The sequence below is a fragment of the Taudactylus pleione genome, unplaced genomic scaffold, assembly GCF_031769625.1.
Source record: "Taudactylus pleione unplaced genomic scaffold, aTauple2 ptg000093l, whole genome shotgun sequence".
Classification (NCBI taxonomy): Eukaryota; Metazoa; Chordata; class Amphibia; order Anura; family Myobatrachidae; genus Taudactylus; species Taudactylus pleione.
In genome coordinates, this window is record NW_028284495.1 from 37,734,707 (window position 1) to 37,754,594 (window position 19,888).

General features: G+C 45.4%; 1 protein-coding gene and 1 long non-coding RNA gene across 3 annotated transcripts in view; one reads left to right on the forward strand and one right to left on the reverse strand.

Annotated features, from left to right (window-relative positions):
- LOC148526954 (uncharacterized) overlaps window positions 1-1,216 on the reverse strand; it is a 227,078-nt gene extending 225,862 nt beyond the window's left edge. The window contains exon 1 of the long non-coding RNA XR_015878209.1: window positions 1,140-1,216. This is a non-coding gene — a long non-coding RNA (uncharacterized LOC148526954). The remainder of the gene's footprint in view (window positions 1-1,139) is intronic.
- A 189-nt stretch (window positions 1,217-1,405) lies between these two features.
- RALBP1 (ralA binding protein 1) overlaps window positions 1,406-19,888 on the forward strand; it is a 65,399-nt gene continuing 46,916 nt past the window's right edge. The window contains exon 1 of one of the 2 annotated variants that reach the window (XM_088469692.1): window positions 1,406-1,494. The gene's annotated coding sequence lies outside the window, so the exon portion shown is untranslated. Of the gene's footprint in view, window positions 1,495-1,514; window positions 1,618-19,888 lie in introns of those variants that run through there. The other variant, XM_088469693.1, reaches the window with a different exon arrangement.

The following is a 19,888-nucleotide window of genomic DNA, read 5'->3' on the forward strand; positions in this document are numbered from 1 at the left end:
TTGATTTGGCTACTCTTAAGGTTTACACTATATCTCTGATGTATTTTTATTGTTTTTGCAGCCTAAGGATGGCCTGTTTCACTTGCAGTAAGAGGTCCTTTGACCGCATGTTGTGGGTTAGCAGCAATAGCTAAATGCATAGTTTCCATTAAAAGACACCTCCAATGTTTCCCCATGAATGTATGCTGCATTTCCTGTTGTAGCTGGAGTTCCAACATCTGCAGATGAGTGTTCAGACCTTTGTTGACTGCATTCACCTACAACCCCATTCTGTGCAAACAATGCACACATGCTTCATTAATGTGTCAATGGTGAAACCTGATCCTTTTGTTGACCACAGTCTCTCACCTGTGCTGTATAATGACCCTGCTGAAGGAACCATAACATAGCTATAATTTGTAGCTACCACTGCCCCGCTTCTAATTTCACCCTCTCCCAAAATATTTAGTTCCAACTATAAATTCAAGCAGGAGTTCTGTTTCGCCAATTCCAGGAGATTTCTTTGCTTGATAAAGAAAAAGACAGCCAAGAGCAACATGCCCACTACAATTGCATATTACCGAGCTCTCTTTTCCTTCGATACAAACTACTTTTGCAAACCCAAATTTTACTTGCCACAATTGTAGCTTTAGCACCCTCAGGGCTCCAACTTGGTGGACTGGGCATCCTTTTCTACCAACTTCTTTAAAGGGGGGTATCCACTAGACGATTTAGTTGAATGATAACGATCAGGTATCTACAGGTGGAAGCTGCTATTCTGGAAGGAGGGGTAAAGTGGGAACAGCATTTGCCTGAATTTCCAAAATAACTCCTCAGGGGAAATGTCGCAGTTCCTCCTCCTGAACCAGTCAGACTATCCCTGCGCATAAAGCGAAAACTGAAACCGTTACAGACTCCCTGCTGCGTTCACAACTCACCAATTGATTCCCATGGGGTGATTCATTTGCAGATTTCCTTATTAACATTTATCTCCTAATTTCACATTCAAAGGAATCAAAACACAATAACAACTTGCCAAAATGTCAGTTCAGTATTCAGAAAGCATCACAACTGCCACACTTTCTATTATGATACACATGAAAATACTATTAATTGCTGTGTGCTAATTACAACATAGAAGCCCCTTCAGATATACTCACAGTATCATACTGTAATATGCTGTTATTAAAAATCCTGTTCTATGTACTAGAGATCCGACTGTGCTCGCTATATCTGTCTCCCGTCCAAAAAGAGCTCATTGCGTACAACAAGCGTTTGTTTTTGTCTTCGGAAATATGGCGACTACCCTGGATTATATCGACAGGCGCTGTGGACACTTAGCAGAACATTGGTTATTTCTAGTATCGGTGTCCTGCAGCATGAATTTAGCAGGAGATGTGTGTACGCTACGCCGCTCCCTGCCTCTTCCTGCCTCGTACTGAGTTCAGGAGGAAGAGGAAGAGACTCCCATCATACTATAGTACTGACAGAGCGAGGCGGAGGGGGAGGACACAGGTGAGAGGGGAACTGTCTGCACTCTGCAGCACTCTACCTGGCAGCATTCATTACACATGCAGTTCTTACATGTCATCATGTGTGTCCGTGACATATGCTTTTACTCAGACAATGCATTCATAGGTATCACTGCTATAGGAAGCTGTATTATACTTCTACGTGAATGTCTCACACTATACTGCTGCTTCTTGTATCCATGATGTACATATACACAATGCTTGCACTGTATAGTGTGATTGTATACATCTCTGTAGTGCACATATGACATATGCTCCATATAGTGTATGCATTGTTATGGAAACTTCTGTAGTTATAATCTTGTCTATATGTGGGGAAAGTCAGCTGGTGTGTATTGGGGATTATCCTGCACAGGAGGGATTTCTCCTAGGTCAGTTGTTCTTTCTTCAGACAATAAACCGATAATATCCCCATATTGTTTACACACAATACATTGTTCGTTTGGGAATGTATTGAACGAATAACTTCCGAATCTAAACTTTAGTGCTCTTAGATGCTGTTACTACTTTATACTTATGGAAAAAGTGACATAAAATAAGTAGGGTTAGTAAAAATATTAATGCCTGCCAGTATAATTCACCAAAGTGTTAACATATGTACAACAGTTCTAAATCCAGGAAATAAATATTAGTGCAAGATAATGAGATGTTTGTCAGGATCACGCTTCTGTCAAATAACTGTATTTTCTTGCTTTTGGATTACTTGTGCGAATTGTATTGCTGAATCTAAATCCTATTTAATGGCAAAACAATTTAAAAAAGATTTGATAATTGCGGCGTCTTTTATGCAGATCATTTAAAGGCTGAAGAATAATATAATTCTAATCACTGTTTACTGCCTGATGCATAGTGTTTGGGCTGAGAGCCGATACATTATTGGAATTCTTCTGTTGCTTTTATGTTTAGCAACTTGTACATGTCTGTCAGTATTTGTGCCTTTTATTTTTTGTAATGTTTTGGTGATATGACTGTATGCTTGTACTTATATATAAGATTTAGACTGAGGAATAGAACTGGTGATTTCAGACCAAACTCCTAAATATCACAAATCTATGTGGGAGAGCTTCTTAAAGTGTATATTCTGTACAAACTTAAGGCCCCCATACGGATCGTTGCGATCCTGCAACCTGGCATCGCAGGATCGGTGAAATCCAACAGTTGGATTTCACAGATATGCCAATCACGATCAAATAATGATTGTGATTCGCACATCGATGAAATTTAACATAGAATTTCACTGATCCTGCGACTGATTGTGGAACATCGTTTGCCGCTGGTCCGCATTTCTGACCCACGGATCAGCGTATCCTATCGCGAGATCGGACGCCTGATGTATGGGGGCCTCTAGCTGGAAATAATTTATATAGACCAATCTAGAGACCTCTAGTATTTTCACTAAATTCGAATGAACTAATCATTTTTAAGTACAAGCATTTTATTGGTTAATAGTGCTATTTACTAACTAGGCTGTATGGGACTCCATGTAAAGCTGGAGCTGTTATAGCATCAGATAGAAATCAGGTTTCTCTAATGAAAACAAGCCAAGTAGAGCCTGCTTAAACTTGTACGCCTTTAATTAAAGCTGTATGTCTTGCGCAACGATTTGTCATTGATTGGTGTACTCTGAACTACAAATATGGTGTGGTGTTATGTCATTTGTCAAATGAACATTTCTGTTTTTTAAGTTAACAACTATTTTGTTTGCAATTAAGGATGGATGAAACTCCATAATATCTCTTATCTGAGGTCTTACATCCATAAAGAGGTCTTCCTGTACACAGTGTAGCCAGCCTTTTTGTGGACTGAACCAATATGTGTTAGAATGCAGTGGTGCACTAGAAACCATTGGTTGTGACCTCCTTGGGCTCAATTCAATTGAACGCGAATTAAATAGCGCCGGGAGGGAGCTCCCGGAGCTATTCAATTCTGTGCACTGTTAAGGATTTCTTCTCGCTCCCCTCCAAGGGTGTGAGCAGAAATCCGACAAAACTACTGCTGTTTTCTGCCCTTAGCGCGGCGGAAACAGCATCGCGCTGGGAAGTTTCGTTGGAGAATGCCCGTTCTCACAACTAAACACCATGTTTTAGGTCAGGAATGGGCATTCTCTGACCTAACAGCGCGCAGAGTTGAATAGCTCCGGGAGCTCCCTCCCGGTGCTATTTAATTCGCGTTCAATTTAATCGAGCCCCTTGAGGCATTAGAATTGATGAGCTGCATTTATTCAGACACCCAACATAGTGGCTAAATTGTGCACCAGAGGAGCGCTTGTCTTGAACAAACTAAAAAAATTTTTTTTTTTCTCCTTCATCCACTAGGGGACACTGGAGCCTCAGTACAATGGGTATAGAAGTGGGTTAGCCGGGAGCTGGCACCTTTAATAAAAAAACTTGAATGGTAGCTAGCTCCTCCCCCTCTATACCCCCCCCAGGTCAGTCTAAAGTTTGTGCCCTGGGAGCTGGACCTATGCTCCATTAAGGCACATTTAGAGCAAGTTTACGAATTATTTTGAGGATACAGACAGGCAGCCCACTGCCCCTGCCTGTCTGCACCACTGGAGCTGCCGGGTAGACCTCATCGCCACTGCCTGCGGTCCGCGCTGAGGTCTCCAGCTACAGAGACCTCAGTCTCTGGGGAGCCCTAGACGCGCTGCATGCGGCGCTCGTCGCGGGCTTCCCCCAGCATAAACCCCGCCGCCGGCAGCCTTGGCAGTGTGAAGGTCAGTGCGTCCTGGCTCCCCGACTAGCGGGAGAGTCAGGACTTCATTCAGGCAGGCAATCGAGCAGCAGCGCTAGCGCGGTGAAGGCGCCATAGCGGAGGGGGCGGAGCTTAAGTCCATCTTCTGCTCCTGCCTCCTAGCATCCTCAGCGCTTCTGTAGTAGACGCTGGGGGCCATTTTAGAGGAAGGGCTGCTCCTGGAGACTGCATCATAGAACCTGATTAAGGCCTGTAAAAGTTTTCTTTTAAGGGCTGTTTATAGCTCTATTATAGAGCTGCTAAGGGGCATAGCAATCTCCCTCTCTGCCCCCCTTGGTTATAGTCTCTATATCTGTCTCTCACCTACTGTGTGTGTGGTGTGGGTGTGACAGAGTGCTGCAGCATGGCTTCTAAGGGATCGAAGGCTGCACAAAAGTCAGAAGGACATGAGAAGCATGCAAAAAATGTGCAGAGAAGTTCACACAAGAGCAATCTAACTCCTCTCTGCTGTGTGACAAGTGTGTGTCTCAGCCGCAGGCTGTCGACACTCCATCCCAGCCGTTATGGTCTGATCAAATAACTTCGGTTATGACTAGACTCTCTGATGAGCTTGAAGCAGCTCGCAGAGACAGGGAGGTGATCACACACAGATCACCTGAGCCAGATTGGGCATGTTCTTTAGCCAAATCTGTGGAGGGACTTACTAAAGTAATGTCCCAGGCCCCTCCTACTGCCTCGTAATGTAATGTCCCTAATAAGAGACTTATCCAGAATCCTTTACATTGGGATGATGAGGAAGCACAGGAACCTGAGGAGGGCGAGGTTCAAGAAGAGGTTCAGTTTCCTGATGAATCGGAACCTATATCACAGGGCGTAGATGCATTAATCACTGCAGTACGCCAGGCTTTACACATAGAGGACTCAGAGGTGTCTTCTAAAACGTCTATTTTTGGTAAGAGATTTAGACAGGCTGTCACTTTCCCAGCTTCGGAGGAGTTGGATGATATCCTAACCTCAGCGTGGAAACACCCTGATAAGAGGTTTCAAATCTCTAAGAAAATTTTATCCTATTATCCATTTCCACCAGATAGTAGAAAATTATGCAAAACTCCCCCAGCTGTAGATCCCTCAGTATCCCGTCTTTCTAAAAAGACTGTGCTTCCCGTTCCGGGAGCTGTTTCTTTAAGGGAGTCCTCCGACAGAAAGCTGGAAAACACGCTAAAATCCATTTATACAGTGGCAGGAGTGTCACAGCGTCCAGCACTGGTTAGCTGTTGGGTTAATAAAGCTGTCGAAGCCTGGGCTACACAGCTTGCAGAAGGTCTCAGGTCAGGATCGCAGACTGAAGATCTCATTCAGCTGGCTGAGCAGGTCGCAGAATCGGCCGCTTTCCTTGGGGAAGCTTCTAAGGACATATGTGGTCTTTCTGCTAGATCTTTGGCTTTAGCTATATCAGCCAGAAGAGTCCTTTGGCTGTGTCAATGGCACGCAGATGCAGAGTCCAAGAGAGCTGTAGAAGCTCTTCCTTTTACCGGAGAATTTCTTTTCGGGACGGAGTTGGATAAGTGGATCTCACAGGCTACCGGTGAAAAATCCACTTACCTACCATCTGCAGCTCCCCCTTCTAGGTGACCTTCTGCAGAACCTTCCTTTCGGTCCTTTCGTCCCCCCGGCAGGTTTAGAGGACGCTCCAGGGGAGCTCCGGCTTTCTCCCGAGGGTCCAGAGGCCGTGGTAGAACTGCGACATCAGCTTCATCCGGGTCCCGGCAGGACAAGACAACAGCAAAGCCCTCCGCATGACTCTCTCATTTCTCAGTTGGGAGATCTGAGGGTGGGAGCTCGTCTTTTACACTTCAGGGAAGTGTGGATCAAGTCTTGCCAGGACGCCTGGGTCAGGGACATCATTACACACGGTCTGAAGTTGGACTTCAGAATAGATCCGCCTTCTCGTTTTTTCAGAACCGGTTTACAACTGGCATCAGAAAAAAGGGAGGTTATTCTAGAAGCAATACAGAAGCTGCTATTGTCCCAGATGGTAGTGGAAGTTCTGACCCATCAGAGAGGTCAGGGTTTTTATTCCAGCTTGTTTGTGGTGCCCATGCCGGACGGCTCTATGAGACCCATTCTCAATCTAAGGGATATAAACACTTTTATCTTCGAACCTTCAGGTTCAAGATGGAGTCTCTCCACTGTGTTATAGCAGGACTCGAGAAAGACGAGTTTCTTGTGTCCCTAGACATAAAAGATGCCTACCTCCACATCCCTATCTGGCCTTCTCATCAAGCATTTCTTCAATTTGCGGTCCTAGACTCGCATTGGCAATTTCAGGCCCTACCTTTCGGTCTTTCGTCGGCACCAAGGGTGTTCACAAAGGTCATGGCCGTCATGATGGCTCTACTGCGATATCTGGGGGTAGTCATTGTTCCATATTTAGACGACCTACTGATCAAGGCTCCATCAGTAGCTCGATTGTTAATAGACATTCAATTAACCCAGAACCTTCTCTTGCAACACGGGTGGATCTTAAGTTTCAAAAAATCCTCCTTGACTCCAACACAATGTCTGCTGTTCCTGGGCATGATATTGGACACGGTGGAACAGAAGGTTTTTCTGCCTCAGGACAAGGTCTCCTCCATTCAAAGCATGGTGCGTCTGATTTTGCGGCATCGCAGAGTATCAGTACATCTCTGTATCCGCCTGCTGGGAAAGATGGTGGCGACCTTCGAGGCAATTCAATATGCAAGATTTCATGCCCGCCCCTTTCAGTTGGACCTTCTTTCCCAGTGGTCAGGATCCCACCTATTTCTCCACCAGCGAGTCCTCTTGTCTTCCCAGACGAGAACATCTCTAATTTGGTGGTTGAATCCCTTGCACTTGCTGGCAGGACGACTGTTTGCAGTATGGGATTGGATTCTCCTCACCACAGACGCAAGTATAAGAGGGTGGGGAGCAGTGACCCGGGGAAGACATTTTCAGGGGCACTGGACTCAAAGGGAGACAGGTCTACCCATAAATATTCTAGAGTTAAGAGCAATATTTTATGCTCTCCAACTGGCGCAGCCTCTGTTGCAGGGTCAGGCAGTCCGAGTACAGTCGGACAATGCCACAGCGGTCACCTATATCAACAGACAGGGCGGCACCAAGAGCAGAGCCGCCATGAAGGAAGTATGCAGAATCCTGCGTTGGGCAGAGGAATTCGCAGTGGCAATCTCTGCCATCTTCATTCCAGGTGTGGAAAACTGGGAGGCCGATTATCTCAGTCGGCAAGATATTCATCCAGGGGAATGGTCGCTCAATCCTCAGGTATTTCACCAACTAACTCTCCGGTGGGGTCGGCCACAGGCCGATCTCATGGCATTGAGGTTGAACCACAAATTACCAATTTACTGTTCCCGGACCAGAGACCCACAGGCAGCAGCAGTGGATGCCCTGACAACACAGTGGAGGTTCCACTACGAATATTTATTCCCTCCTTTTCCACTAATTCCTCGCTTACTTCAGAGAATCAAACGCGAGAATGTCAGAGTGCTGTTAATAGCACCAGATTGGCCCAGAAGAGCGTGGTACTCGCAGATAAGGAATCTGTTGGTGGACGAGCCGTGGCCGCTTCCTCTTCAAGACGACCTCCTGCTTCAGGGGCCATTTATTTATCAAGACTTAAGGCGGCTACCTTTGACGGCATGGCTACTGAAAGGGCCGTTCTTAGACAGAAGGGAATCCCGTCAAGTGTAATTCCTACCATGATTAGGGCTCGCAAGGAGGTTACGTCTCAGCATTACTATCGCATATGGAAAGCTTATGTCACTTGGTGTGAAAGACACAATTCACCTCCATCAGTTTTTAAGGTATCACGTCTACTTCTGTTCCTTCAGGCTGGATTAATGGCAGGCCTTCGTCTGGGCTCCATAAAGGTACAAATATCCACGTTATCCATTTTCTTCCAGAGAAAATTGGCCTTATTACTGGATGTCCAGACTTTTCTACAGGGAGTAGTCAGGCTTCAGCCTCCTTTTGTGTCTCCTACGGCACCATGGGACTTAGATTTGGTATTGGCTTTTCTCCAGTCTGAAACCTTCGAGCCGCTACAGAGGGTGGAGTTAAAGTACTTAACTTGGAAGGTGGTTCTCCTTTTGGCACTCGCCTCAGCGAGGCGGGTCTCTGAACTGGGGGCCTTATCATGCCCTCCTCCTTATCTCATTTTCCATGAAGATGGGGCAGAATTACGCACACACAGATCCTTTCTTCCAAAAGTAGTCTCTGCTTTTCATATAAATCAACCAATTGTGGTCTCTGTGTTTAAGGTTGACTCTCCAGCTTCTAGATCCTTAGATGTGGTCAGAGCGCTCCGGATTTATGTCGACAGGACTGCTTCGCTCCGTAAATCGGATGTTTTGTTTGTTCGGTTTGATTTGGCCCGACCAGGTTGGCCGGCTTCCAAACAAACTATTTCCAGATGGATTCGTCTGACTATTAAACAGGCTTATGAGGGGGCTTCCAGGCAACCACCGGCTTGCACCTACCGGCATTCTACGCGCTCGGTAGGTCCTTCATGGGCGGCTGCTCGTGGGGTTTCTTTAAACCAGCTTTGTTGAGCAGCCACTTGGTCCGGCAAGCACACGTTTCTTAGATTCTACCGTTTTGATACTTTTGCGGCCTCTGCTTCAGAGTTTGGCCGTGCAGTGTTGCAGGGTTCTCAGCGCTCTCATACCCGGGATGTGAGCTCTGGGACGTCCCCATTATACTGAGGCTCCAGTGTCCCCTAGTGGATGAAGGAGAAAATAGGATTTTGGTACTTACCGATAAATCCCTTTCTCCGATTCCACAGGGGACACTGGACGCCCACCCTGCGCTGCTCTACCTGCATTTGTTACTTTTTCCACATTCAGACGGTTGTTTGTTACTGTTGTCTGATTGGAATGTTGGTTTGTTTTTTATTAACCTTCTTTATATATGAATGTTGTGGCTTCTCTCTTTTCTTCTCCTTACTTTCCAGCTCCTCTCGGGCACAGTTGTTTAGACTGACCTGGGGGGGAGTTTTTTTTATTAAAGGTGCCAGCTCCCGGCTAATCCACTTCTATACCCATTGTACTGAGGCTCCAGTGTCCCCTGTGGTATCGGAGAAAAGGATTTATCGGTAAGTACCAAAATCCTATTTTCATATTTACTGAAAACACATCAATATTGGCTGCCTCTGTATACAGCATGTGTATTTTATAGACTGTCAAGACCCCTGACTTTTCAATAAGGATATATTAGCTGAAAGTCAGCCTTTTGTTTAAGTGATTATGAAGTAGAAAAGATGACATTTGCACACTTCCATTCTTTCCCATAATTTCTCTCCTAGGGGGCCAGAAGGTGGTAGCGTGGAGTTCTTACTCTTCCCAGTGCACTTTCCAGATTATTTCCACTGGGCACTCTTTTCTCCTCCTTTTGAGGTCCACTCTATTTGTTTCTTCTTTTCAGTGGATGTTTGTGTTTCGGCCACCTCGCAGTCATGTCTCTTTATGCCATCATAACTGGTTTCCTCAATTCCTGCCCACTGACCTACCTTCCTAGATTTTTTCAATAGTCCTGTTGATGCTCTAAACACCAGTCGTGGCACTCCAGAAAGGCTCATAGGGGCGATTCAAATGTTAGTTCTGGGCACTCGACTGAGTAATTCAGTTGTTGCTCCGTTCGGGCGAGATACCTGCCGGCGCCAGCATTTCTGCTCGCCCCTTCCTGAGGAGGCGAGCAAAAATGTGCCATAAGTACTTGTTTTGGGCACCCTAACCATGACTTTAGACAGGTTTATCCCTTTTACGCTATGAAACACTGTCTAATTAGGCAAGACAAGCGCAATAATTGAGTGCCCAAAAACAATTGAATTGCAACATTGAACACCCATTACTTAGAGCGCCTTAAAAAACATTACAATCTTGCCCTTAGTTTGCAAAAGTGCTCCACCAATATAGACATCCTTGAAGACCTCTTTTGTCCTATTGCCAGACCCTGAATACTTTTCTTGCTACATCATGCCAACCTACCATCTCTTCTTACCTCCCTGAGGGGGGATGATATTGGTGCTTTTATATTATTTTCACCCCCTTCTACTTCCGATATTGACACCACCCACTGCTATCAGCCACTTCTCCACTCAGCCTGCTTTGCTATTATGAGTTCTCTTAAATTTGGATACTGTAATTATATTGAAGTAGTATTACAAATTTCATATATCTTGATTTATATAGGTACTTCTATGTATTTGTGTCCATTACATTGGTAGGGCCTGAGATAACAATGCTTAGCAGTTATTACCAACACATGTCTCTTGGTAAGACTTCAAAGATCTACCTTGGTTACAGATAGTGCAATAGCTACAGTATGTAAGAGCAGATGTATTTGTCAATACTAGGAACATTTTTGACGTTAGTTGTTGCTTGTAAAAATTCCTGAATTAACTGCTGTCTTTAAAAAGTAAATAATGTGATGGGTAACTCCATCCTACCCATTGCATGCAGAAGACGGCAATAATATGTCTTTTAACAGCTTGGAATCCGTAAGCTGAGTTTCAAATGAAACTCTTGAAATAGTGTTGAACAGTTACAGAAAGCTCCCGTTTTAATCAATAGAAAGTATATTTATTTATACTAATATAATAATGTTGTGTCTGTTTGTTCCAAGTTGGTGCGAAAACTACTAAAACAATTTTCATGAAAACTGCATCATTTTGTAGTGGAAACTCCTAGAAATAACCTGCATTGATCCGTCAAGTTAAGGCTTAGAAATAACAAAAACAACATTTATTGGGAGAGATTAAATTTTTCGGACAGGCGCAAAATTTTGCAATTCACTTGTGTTGGACGACCATTAATTATCTTGCTTGTTGCGCCCAATTAGACCAAGTTTATCAGCGTAAAACTGTTAAACCCGACTAAAGTCCTGGTTGGGGCGCCCAAAACCAGGACTTATCGAACATTTCTGCTCGCCTCCTCAGGACAGCCGCCGGCGCTAACAAGAGAATCACCCCCATTGGCCTCATCAATGCAAGAGATAGAACTGGTACCATGCGTGCAGTCAGTAAGGGATGGAGGGAGAGGTGCTTTGGGCCTGTGCTCACTTGAATATGATAGGCTACATAGAAATCTGTGTACAGGGCACACAGTGACATTGGTGTGAGTGGTGGGTGAATGTTTTGCCGCCATCAGTCTGTGTAGTGCTGCTGGTCATGTGGGCCACTCCTGCAACAGGGCCCCTATACAAAGCATTACAATTAGGACATCTCAAAATGAAAAAAATGTTGGCAGAAGCGATTTTATCATGGGAGAAGCAGAGGGCTACAGTTCCCTATATTTTACATGAATTGAAGTGCAACTGGGTTTGCATTAAAACTTAATAGGGCAACATCCAACATGGCCTTTGGAACTGTTTGGAATATGTTCTCAATCATTACCGTATATACTTGAGTATAAGTCGACCCGAATATAAGCCGAGATACCTAATTTTACCACAAAAAAACTGGGAAAACTTATTGACTCGAGTATAAGCCTAGGGTGGGAAATGCAGCAGCTACTGGTAGTAATCCCTCCCCTGGTAGTGCCCCCAGTAGTAATATTCCCCCTCTGGTAGTGCCCCCAGTAGTAATGCCCCCCCCCTGGTAGTGCCCCCAGTAGCAATATTCCCCTCCTGGTAGTGCCCCCAGTAGCAATATTCCCCTCCTGGTAGTGCCCCCAGTAGCAATATCCCCCCCTGGTAGTGCCCTCAGCAGTAATCCCCCCCCCCCTGGTAGTGCCCCCGGTAGTAATTCCCCCCCCTGGTACTGCCCCCGGTATTAATCCCCCCCTGGTACTGCCTCCAGTAGTACTATTCCCCCTCTGGTACTGCCTCCAGTAGTACTATTCCCCCTCTGGTACTGCCTCCAGTAGTAATATTCCCCCTCTGGTACTGCCTCCAGTAGTAATATTCCCCCTCTGGTAGGGCCCCCAGTAGTAATATTCCCCCTCTGGTAGTGCCCCCAGTAGTAATATTCCCCCTCTGGTAGTGCCCCCAGTAGTAATATTCCCCCCCTGGTAGTGCCCCCAGTAGCAATATCCCCCCCCTGGTAGTGCCCCCAGTATTAATAACCCCCCTAGTAGTGCCCCCAGTAGTAATCCCCCCCCTGGTACTGCCCCCAGTAGTAGCCCCTCCAGTAGAGAGAGATGTAATAAAAGAAAAAACACTTACCTGAAACCCCGCTCCTGGTCCCGACGCTGCTACTGGTTCCTCCGGCCGCTTTGCATTATGGGAGAGACGTCGTCATGACGACGTCTCTCCCATTACCCACTGCGGGAGCCGGAAGATGGCTCCCGCAGTGGGAGCAGCAGCAGCTCATCGGCTGCTGATTACAACAAACACACAGCGGCCGGCTCCGGCCGCTGTGTGTTTGGCAGTGTGTAGTGCTGACCGAACTCCGTCCGGTCAGCGCTACACACGTGGTGCAGCTGTGTCACAGAGACACAGTCTGCACCGCGGCCTGCATGGCACACTACTCGGCTGCGTACCATGTGGGCATGACTCAAGTATAAGCCGGGGGGGGGGGGGGGGGCTTTTTCAGCACAAAAAATGTGCTGAAAAACTCGGCTTATACTCGAGTATATACGGTACTTATCCTTGTTAACATGTCACACCCACTACACCCAGAATCTATTCCATGCAGAACTGCTTCACACCAGAATGTTAAACTGATAGTTTTTATATAAGTTACAGAAATGATTTTCTGCTGTGTGTAGACACTTAAGCTAGGCTGTTAATTACATATCCGGGTCTTAAGGTGCCCATCCTCTAGAAGATTAAATTGAGCGATTTGAACGTTATCGTTCAATCGTTTGCAAAAATGGCTAAAGCGACCAGCGAAGCAAGCTCCCGCTGGTCGTTTAGACATCTATCATCTGGCAAACATGCTGGACAACCTGACGATAACGTCAGCATGTTTGCAGGTGATTGATGTGCCTATACTGAACGACTGCTTGTTCAGTGTAGGCACATCACACACTGACAAACGACTGCACCACTACAATGTCGTAATCGTGCAGTCTTTTGCCTGTCTTCTAGTGGATGTGCAGCATTAGTGCTACACAACAGAGAAGTTACAAGTGCTGTCTAGCTTTGAAGTCCCTGGTTTCATGTGGAGGTTACTCTGCTCTAGACACCATGGCGAAACACTTGGCTTATTGAGACCCAGAATGGCTCTTTCATTGTGACAACAAAAAATATAGCCTAACAGAAAATAAATATGCCGTGCTCATTTTTTCCCATATTGTACATAGTACCAGCTACATGGCTGTTTTCCAGCAGTGCAATGTTGAATAGCCCTGGAAAGAAGTTACCACAGCTATTGAATTTACTTCGCTGTTAAGTCCAACTTGAACCACTTAAGTTGGAGAATGATGGTTACCGCATATTAAGCTGGGTTTTTAGTTGCGCTAACTGGCATTCTTCGGCTAAGGTGTCGGCTGCGAAGCTGTTAGCACCGTGCTAAACTGGAAAACTGTATTGGTGCCAGCACTAAAGTCGGATTTCTGTTGGCACCTTAGGAGGGTGGGAGCGGAAATCCTGTAGTCTGACTGAACAGTGCAGTCAATTGAATAGCTCCGGGAACTCCTTCCTGGGGCTATTCAACATCGTGCTAAATTTAATCGCCCTCATAAACTGCATTTATTTTAACAAGGGAAGGCAGCAATGTGCTGGTCTGAAGCCGCACACTGCACTCAGCAACCGTGCTAGCCTTTTCTCGAACTGCAGATAGGTGTGCAGGAAAATTAATGATGTTTTGAATATATTGTAATAGGCATGCAGCCGGACATCACAGTGATGATCGATGGCACACTGCCCGTAATAGAATTGGGCACTATCTATCAAATGCAAGAAAATTCACTTAATACTAGATTCTCTGCCCCCCCCCCCTCTCCTCTCTTTCGTGCCTCCCCCTCTTTTCTCTATTATCTACATTGCTATTTTATTTTCATCTTTACTATTGTACTTTTTGGGCATCCTTGCCTCCTGTATGTGACCTGTGCATCCCTGTGTGCCTTTTTCTATTCTGTTGTACCTTTTTGATTGTGGATAATGTTATTAGTTGATTTTAAGGAATGTCATGAGGTGGTGTGTGAGAAGCATGGGAAATAACGGGTGTTTGGAGACTGTAGATATGTATCACACTGGAATTCTGTAGAAGTGATGTCACAAACATTGGTGGGAGGGGTCGGAGCTCATACCAACGTGATGATGACATTTTTCTAATGGTGTATACACATGGTCAAATTTGTCAGTTCATCGATTTATTACCACCAAGTGTTTAGCATCTGTATGTACAATTATGCCCTGCTTTAATTTCGATTTTCTGTGGATATAAGAAACGTTTCTACTAGGGTAAAGCTGGACACCTATGCAATTATCGGGCTGACCATCTGATATAGGGTAATTGGCCTGATGATTGCATAGGTGTGTATGCAGGAGCGTTGGCCGATAAACGATTTCAAACACTCCTGCAATGGTCGGATCAGGAGGTTGCATCTTATAAGCTGCTTAAAAATGTCGATGCCCGACCTCCCGATCCCACAGAAGAACGTACGCACTGAGCTATAAATAGCTTAGTGTGTACGGGGTGCACGCTGATCAGATAAACGTGGAGATCCTTGGAGCAATTATCTGATCTGCACAGTGTGTACCAGACTTTATTGTCCTTTCAAGCCGTATAGCAGATGAGTGCAAAAGTTGAATTTCTCATGCTAAATAATAAGCAAACTATTGCCACTGCTAATTTATATATAATAAAAACATTATTATAACGCACTAACAATTCCACACCACCAAAACCTGCATAGAAATGTCAGTTACCAATGGCGGATTTTATATTGGCGGCTGATCATGGTTCAGCTTCCCCACTTCCCCAATCAGTTGTTACCTTATGTACTAAGTGGCCCTCACACTTCTTAAATTGCACACTCACTTGGGCAGGGCCATCTTTTACCTTCTGTTTACTGTCACTGTGATTTATTGGTATTATGATCCTGACGAAGCACAGTGTTATGTAATATGTTAATGCTTCATGAATTAATGATAATTATATCATCATCAGCCTTTGTTATTGCCAATATATAAGATTTCCCTGTAGCATTTTGTAAAGGTCATTTTAAAAACTAGAAAATCTCCTGAACCATAAGCCTGCTTTGTGTGTCAGTACACCACCTTTGCCTTGTTTGATTGTATTGAAGATATAAATAGATGATATACAGGTTGAGTCTCCCATATCCAAATATTCTGAAACACGGGATTTTTTGCGCTTGACTGAGGAGGTGAAACAATTGCTTTATGATGGTTTAATGTACACAAACTGTAAATAAGGCACAAAATTATAAAAAATATTGTTTAAAATTACCTTCAGGCTTTGTGTATAAGGTGTATATGAAGCATAAATGAATTTCATGTATTTACACAAACTTTGAGCCACAAAATAATTGAAAATATTGTATTAATAACCTGTATAAGGTGTATATAGAACATAAATGCATGTTTTTAGATGTCAGTCCAGGATAGCTGCACTCACTGCTTATATTCAATAAAAGGGGGGGTGCTCCATTACAGACACAGCGGTTCCAAACTTAGCTCCAGAAGTATGGGCACTCACAACATTGAAGTAAAATAAACACAATTTATTAACTCCCGACCATCAATACAGCAGGCCAGTCGACGTTTCGATCAAAATAGACCTTTTTTTCGAGACGTCGACTGACCTGCTGTATTGATGGCCGGGAGTTAAGAAATTGTGTTTGTTACTTCAATGCGGTGAGTGTCCATCATACTGTATATGTGTGTGTGTGTGTGTGTGTGTATATGTGTACGTGTGTGTGTATATTTATATTTATATATATATATATATATATATATATGTTAGTGTTCACTCTAGCTCCGGCGGCAGGCAGGGCACCGGAGCTAGAGAGGGCAACCTTATGCGTGCGCCCAAAAAGGGGGCGTGGACATGAAAAGGGGACGTGTCTATAAGATGCGTCCCCTTTTCGTCATACTTGGGGGCGTGCCCGGCGATTACGGACATGCCGGGCAGCCCCCAAGCGCTGCAGAAAGGGAGAATAGATGCGCCCAGCTTCTATTCTCCGGCGGTGACCGGGACGTCACCGCGACACCGCATGTTTCTCCACCCGCGGGACACTGCGTCCCGCGGGTGAGAACGGCACCCGCAGGCTGTGAGGGCAGGGCGCTTTTTGCCCCGCTAAAACAGCCTAGCGGGAACGCTATATATATATATATATATATATATATATATATATATACACATATATACACACACACACACACACACGTGCATAAATATTGGGACATTGACAGAATTTTCATATTTTGGCCTCTATTCACCACCACAATGGCTTTGAAATTAAACAAACAAGATGTGCTTTAACTGCAGACTTTCAGATTTAATTTGAGGGTAATTGCATCCAAATCAGGTGAACGGTGTAGGAATTACATGTATATATATTAATTACACACACATATATTCCCTGAACTACACCACGGTCACCTCTGCACCTGAAAAACTCTAAAATTTGTACTTTTAAATAATTATTTTATAGCATGCCCCCTAGGATGTTAAGCATACTTTTTAAAGCGACTGCCTTAAAGCAGGGCTGGGGGAATCTTTTTTTTTTTTTATTTTTTTATTTTCTGCCGATGGCCATTTTGAAATGTATAACATTTGCGGGCCCAAAGCAGGCCATGCCCCCCCCGTGTGATGTCACACGGGGACGGGGCCACAATCGCCAGTGATTACAGCAATCCCTGAGCATCCTGAGGATGCTCCGGGGAGCTGTAAAGGCAGCGGTGTGACCGTCTGAAGCATTCTAATGCTGGGTACACACTGGCCGATATATTGGCCGATCAATTGACGCTGCTGTGTGCTGGGCTGCACTGAGAGACTGTCCGAGGCTGCTAAAGCAGCAGCCCGAGTAGTCTCCTATGCCAAAGGGGGGAGCGATCGCGTCCCCCATTGGCTGTGCGCCGGGCTGTGGAGCACACAGCGCACCCTCCCCAGCGCTGCAAAAGGTTTTTTCCCTGAAGGGGGCGTGGCCACGCCTGCCGCGCTTAGGCCATGCCCCCCACCCGCCCCCGGATGCAGATGATGGTTGTTCAGTGTGTATGAACGACCATCATCTGCAGATATATCTGTCAGGTGTGTACCCACCTTTAGGACGCTCCAGACAGCACTGCTGCATAGATTCTGGCTGCCGGGTGCCATTATAGGCATACTGCTAGCCAGATGAGGCTAGCAGAAAAAAGCTCAGAGGGCCAGACCAAATGATTCTGAGGGCCTTATACGGCCCCCGGGCCTGAGGTTGCTCATCCCTGCCTTAAAGACTACACAAATAAGGTATCTTATTACAGTTTTGAAAGTAAGCTTAACATCCTAGGGGCACACCCAGAACTACACCACAGTAATTTCTGTACCTGAAATAACCTGAAAAACTTAAACATATATTTGCCCTAGTGCCCAGTGATTCATATACTTTTCACCGTATTTAAGAAACAATAAAGTCCAACTTACCTTACATCCTTCCCAAAGATCAAAGATGCAGCACCCCCTAGTCAGCAAAACCGGCAGCACCACAGTCTCACCAGTGCCCCTCAGGCTCACTGTCCTCAGTACACTCATACTTATTATGGTCACAGTTCCTGTCTTCCTTTGCAGCTAATGACTTCAGTATTACCTCACAGCAGCTAATGGCTTCATTATTCCCTCACACTAACTGCCCGTTACCATAGCAACAGCTGTCTTAGCAGGACTATACAGTCCTATATAGGGTAAACCTGCTTATTTCATTCATACATAGGCAACCGGGAATTATTGGATAATTCAAATATAATCAGGCTGCTAGAAACAATACAATGAAGTTGTTGGTGGTATCGCTGCAATGTGGGGAATTACACGTTCATCCTTTAATAAACGCCTCAACAAAAACAATATTTTTGTACATAATATTGCCGACAATTACTGTAATAATGCAGTGGCGTCATTAGGGGGGTGTGGAGCGCACCGAGTGTCACCAAAATGCCTATTCCTTCTCAGTTACCGGCAGCCGGGTGCTGCGCTGTGATGTTAATGTGTCAGCAACGCTCCTCAGTGCCCCCAGCGTCTCTAAGGCAGCCTATCCTCTCCGAGATTGCTGGGCTCGCCCCCAGAGTGATGAAAACAGGGGGGAGGTCACTACCCTTTTCAGGGGTATGGGGAACAACTTTATTTGGCACATCGAGTGACGCTGAACCCAGTGGCGCCACTGAATTAATGTCCCAGGAAAGCCTGATTTACTCCGCATTTAGGAACATCCTGTTATTTATTTTAAACTTTAATGTTTTTCTCCTTAACTGATGATTTTTTTTTTTTTAGCATCATCTAAGGCTTAAATTAATTATGAGAGAATGAAGGGACATCGGGACTGTATTTATTATGTCACTCTTGTAGGTTTTAATGTGATTGAGCAATGTAATGTGTGCCTATAAATGTGCTGTTCTAAAGTGCAAATAGAAGGTGCAAAGTGCATCCCATTATAGAAATTGAGGAATTGTTCCACCCTGCTTGTTTTTTTTTACATGCCACCCGGTACTATGCAGCACCAAGCGTCTCATGGACAAATTCAGAGTCGTGATGCACTTACGTTACTGTGACCGGAACAGCAGCAGAGATCCCTCTCCCGTCTTTAAGAGGCAGGGTGCGATAGAATGGCGGGAGCATTGCAGGGAGGGTAGACGGACAGTGCCAGATTAATGTCCACATGGAGCTGAAATTTATGATGGGCCTATTGTGTGCTGCTGCAGGGGGTGTGACAAGTGCCGCAATATTGTGATTGGTGATATGGGGTCGTGACCAGTGCAGTGTAAGTGTGGTTTATACTGTATAGGGGTGTGGCCTGTGCTGTGAGTGTGTTTAGTCACATGGAGGGCATAGCTGGCGCCTACCTACATGTGGTAAATTAGGAGGGTACAGGAGCTTGAGGCTCACTTAAGGGAACCCAAGTGGGTGTAGTGTGGTATGTTTACAGTCATAATGTCAACATTCATCATGTTGACATGAAAATGTTGACATTAGGGTTAGGTTACGCAGGGGGTTAGGCACTTGGGAAGGTTAGGGTTAGGCTGTGGATAGGGTTAGACACTACATGGAGGGTTAGGGTTAGGACAAGGGTGTATCTACAATGGGTAAAGGATGTTCAGTGCACATGGGCACCTGGGTCTAGGGGGGGCCACACTTAACACCCTACACCAGTATTTTTAATACCTCTCTGAAGTCCCACAGGGCTGCATAAATCGCCTGGAAAATGGCTACCGCGGCCATTTTCCCGGCATTTTGCGCATGCACAGCAGTGAAATCGGCAGAAAAAATGGCTACCGCGCCATTTTACCTGTGACATGCACATGCGCAGTAGACTGTTGGCACAGACTTGTGCCCAGAGACTATTGCTGCGCTCAGTGCGCTGCCAGCTGTTGGGGAGAGAGGGGGACCCCGTCCTCTCTTAAGTCACCCCTGGTTTAGGGATAGGGGGGAATACTCGCCGTAGGGCTGGAGCAGCAGAGGTCATTACTGCTGTGACCTGGAAGCCGTGCTGGAGCTGTCAGGAGCAGGTACATGACTAGGCCAACAGGAAGGAATGTTAACCTATCAC